Source organism: Lonchura striata, chromosome 3, assembly GCF_050655825.1.
Source record: "Lonchura striata isolate lonStrDom1 chromosome 3, ASM5065582v1, whole genome shotgun sequence".
NCBI lineage: Eukaryota > Metazoa > Chordata > Aves > Passeriformes > Estrildidae > Lonchura > Lonchura striata.
In genome coordinates this window covers 79,104,782-79,109,204 of record NC_140705.1, presented here as the reverse complement: position 1 = coordinate 79,109,204, position 4,423 = coordinate 79,104,782, and the positions used below count along the sequence as shown (strand labels likewise).

The 4,423-nt window shown below is 41.5% G+C and overlaps 1 long non-coding RNA gene across 1 annotated transcript; it reads right to left on the bottom strand.

Annotated features, from left to right (window-relative positions):
* Positions 1 to 1,397: 1,397 nt before the first annotated feature.
* LOC146767955 (uncharacterized) lies at positions 1,398 to 2,901 on the bottom strand. The gene is made up of 3 exons (XR_014954389.1): positions 2,762 to 2,901; positions 1,704 to 1,759; positions 1,398 to 1,531 (listed from the first exon to the last, which is right to left on the bottom strand). It is a non-coding gene; the product is annotated as an uncharacterized LOC146767955 (long non-coding RNA).
* Positions 2,902 to 4,423: the final 1,522 nt, after the last annotated feature.

Genomic DNA, 4,423 nt, shown 5'->3' with positions numbered 1-4,423 from the left:
TATCAACTCCAACCAACACTTCTACTGCAGGCAGGAGGTAATTTCTGCTAAAGAACATGGATAAAATGCAGCCTTTGTGTAGCAAATAATTTTTTCACAGACCATGTTCCCGAATATTTTCTGGAGCAGCTGGATCTCTGCTGCTGTGATGCTTTAATTATGATTAAAGTATTGGTAATCCCTTCTAGGCAGGCTGTTTGAATCCACCTCTGCATTACACCTCCGTTGGCCAAAAGATGTCAGTGCTATGGTAATCAGTTTACCAGTCAGCCTCTGCAGCAGCAATGAAGGAGAAAGTGGATCTATAACACAACAGATGACAATTCAATACTTAGGTTTATACTGATGGGTATGACTTGACTGTGTGAAGTCTGTGTGGCAAAAATAAGAATTTCTAAAATGTTCTTCCCTGAGTAGCTGCAACAAGCTAGTTTGTGGGGTTTTAGTCATATATAAAGCAGGATGAGTCTACACACTGTAAAGCCATCTCTCACACATTATTTTTGAGAATAATCAACAGTTATAATAAATCTTTGGGGAAAAAAAATAAGCATGGACTGTCTTTATTCTTTTACATGCCTGGCAGCTGCTGTCAGGATACTTTTGTTGGTGAAACACAACACCACTTCCCTTGAGATGAAATACTTGTGACAAGAGTTAACAAGGCACTTTTGTGAAAACATGACAAAGAAGTTTGCATGAATAATTTAACAGGGTAGCTGAGTTCAAAAATAGCTGCAATATTCCAAATTAAGTATAGAGACAGGAACTTTAAAAAGCCTTTTCCTCTATTTTAAGCAGCTTTTCCAAGTGATACAAAAAACCTATGAATCAAAAAGCTTCAGAATCCAGTGCCACTATTAACATCTTGTAGAAGCCTGCACTTTTAAAATCCTCTTTAGAGAATAATTTTTAAACAAACACTCAGCAATCAGTATAATTTCAAAAAGTTTAATGTTTGTTTTTAAAATAACTCTATTTAATCGAGAAAGGAATCCACACATACAGTCTTCTTGGATGGTGGCAAAAGAACTTAAATTAGAGCCATACCCATGACCAGCAGGTTTAACCAGTAAGAATATAGAGAAAGTCTCACTGATTAGTTGTTGTGGCGCGGCATGATCCTCTGCTACCATATGTTGTAGCGCGGTACACGCTCCTCTCGCCGCGGCACTCCGAGCCGTGCCAGGCTGGGCGGTGAGGGAAGAGAACGGGCGGCCGCTCTCCCCTGCAAGCTCTGCAGTTCAGTTCGTGGTGCGCGGGGACAGACGAAGGCGACACGGGACTTGGGGGGTGAACGGGATGGTTTTATTTAGTGAGCCCCAAGACCCCCTCGGGGGCGGGAGCAGAGGTTTTATACAGAACTCAGGAGGAGGGGTGTAGGAACAGTAACCACTAAGGGAATAGCAGGGGAGGAGTTTAGGGCAGAACTAACATGACAGGGAAGGTTCCAGGGAAAGGGGCAGGGAAAGGGAAGATTGACCACTTGGAGATGAGGGGGGGGTTAGGGGAGAGCTAGGGAAGACTGACACTGGGGAGAGGAGGAGATTGGGGGGTTGGGGGGGGGAAACAGATATTAAACAAATATTAAATGAAAGAAAAACACACCACCGCAATTAGTCACATTAATAATAAGAAAAAGAATGTGCCCTCCAAAGAGAGGAGCAAAGGATACCATTCCAGTCATACAAATCTGCACTCACCTTCTCAGAACAGGTTTCCAGAAGTCTGGAAATTCAAGATAACATTTTCTTAGCTCCTGTGCAAAGTAACAAGAGACAAAGAGGCAAAGACTTCTTACATGAAAATATGTTCATCCTAAAATCCCACTTGCTGGAGCATCTGGTGGATTTGACTGTTATAATCCCAAATCTTAGACCCTTTTAATTGTTTCTCTCCCCTCTGCATCAAAAACCTTCAGTAACAGCTAGTCTGGAAGGAATTTGTCAAGCTGTTAGGCTGGAACCGTTAATGGACAATGACTCAAACAATCAGCCACTTGGGTGCTTTTGCTGGATGTGCATCTCACAGCCCAGGTGCAGAGGGGGCTACAGCTGGGGTTTGAGCCAGATAAGGGACAAGGCTGATAAAAAGACCCTTTGGAAGTGGAATAGCTGGGGAGGTATGGGGCATTCACACATAGGCCTGAAGGTGTTCATCCCTCAGGGCATAAAATATGCTGCCATGTCTTAGAAGGTGTCATAAACCACAAAGACCCCCAAAGTGCCCTCAAACTAATTTGAGGCCTTTCACCTATCCTTTCTCTTTTCTTTATACATTTTCTTATGTGTTATTTTTATGCATCTGTATTGTTATATTTCTACAGATAATAATCAAACCTATATACCTCCTATCCTTTGCAACCAAATTGTTCTGAAATAAACCTGGCATATTTATTTATTTATTTATTTTTATAAACACTGGTCATTTAGTGTCATTTTACTCTAATCCACTCCCCAAGGGATGGATTATTAACAAGAACCTCAGTTACCTCACCTTCAAGGATGGGTCATAACACAAGCATAATACAAAATGAAAACAGCTGTCAAAGAACACACTGTGAATGTAGACAGTTCACTAGGAGAAGGGATTTGTAAGAAGAATTATAACTAAAAGCTGTGTATTTGATGCTTTAGTCTAGGATGCGAAACATATAAAGCATAAGGTTTCATCTTACAAACCTGAAATAAATGTTCAACCTGTAAGCCTTTCTTGTATTCTGAACCACAAATTCAATTCCTGGAGAAGTAATTGCACTTACTATCTTGGATGATCTCTCTTCTGTAAACATTGTAGCAGTTTGAGGCAAATTGTCCGTGCCTGTATCTTGTATCAAATGCCAGATAGATCAAATGTGAATGATGAAGGACTATAGCAATGCAAATATGGGATGTTTTTTTCACCCAGCCAAACTGAATCCATTGCATGACTTCATTCCAACTGAAAACATACAATAGAAGTGTGAATTACTTTTGTAACCCTAGTTTGGACTCAACGGGGATACACTGATTTTGAACCATTCCTCACCTTGGTAAAGCAATATAACATATTAAAATAATTAGCAGAGGACATGAAATTTAAACAGTACCTGGAAGGCAACATATTAAATTGGTTTAATTGCATTAAGCTTTCAGTTCTTAAGAGAAAATGCAGTGACAGATATTCCTTTGCTAATTGACTTTTAATTGTTTTCCCCACTAATCAAGCATGTCTAAATACTTATCCTGCAGGTGCCTAGCTACAAGACTCCTCTCATCTAATTACTGGCACTTACATTTAATTCCTGGTTTTTTCATCTCTGATAGGATATGAATAAAGCTTAATGCGAGTGAGATCTGATATGAAGACCATCCCTGTAATTTCTTTACCAGATAGCTATTACAAGGGCTTTTTATCCATCACAGCTACCATGGCTCCTCCTAAAGTGTTATTTTGTTTCTACATTCATCTAAAGTTTGTAAACAAATGAAACAAGGTGGTAACATAAATGGCTTGTACTATTTCAGTGTTTCTAAGGTTCTGGATGAAACTCCCCCACAAAAGCAGATTCTTGAACAAAAATTGTATTTGATTAAGAATTGAAAACATTACTTTGTGTGCTCTACTGTCTGTAAAATGAAGATTCTTCAGTCAGGCTGCTGGAAAAGGAAATACTGTTTGCCTTGTGTTATGAACAAAACAGCCTGGCTGAGACACTTCGGCTTGAGCTAAATACTGACATTGAAATGTTAGCCAATTGCTCCTGGGAATCACCTACACCCCCACCCACACTAGGACTGGGATGCAAAATAATCCAGTGGAATCATGGGAGGGGATTTTGGGGATGAAAAACACCCCTAAATGAAAAATATGGGCACAGTGGAGGGGGCTGGATGAGTGTGCGGGTTGGGGAAAAGGGAACCCCATCCCTAGTCTGTGTTTGACCTGTCACCATAACCTGAGGACCAGACTGGACTGGCCTGTGGGAAGTGGGCACAAGGAGAGCAAACACTCTTCCTAGTGCTACCAGGAGGGAAGGAGAGGGATAGCTGCTGCTGGGTTTTGGCAGCAGGCTCTGCCCATCCCCTCACACTTTGGCTACCAGTGTGCCAGGAGGAAAGGAGAGGATGGTCTGCTGGGATTTCAGATACAGACTGGACACCTCTTCACCTCCAGCTACCAGTGTGCCACACACCTTCTCCCCTTTCAGCTACTGGAAAAGCTACAACACCCCCCTGCCAAGCTGACTTTTTAATAAAGAGCTGAACTTTAATAAAGGCATAGACCCCGTTCATTTCACCTTGGAAGCAGCTTTGATGCAGGTTTTATTACCTGTAGGTGCTCAACTATTCTCCACCACCTGCCCAACCAATTCTAATGGCTCTGCTCTCTGCATCCAGCATTGATGCAGACAGCTTCATGAGAATTGTAACAGCAGCTTGAC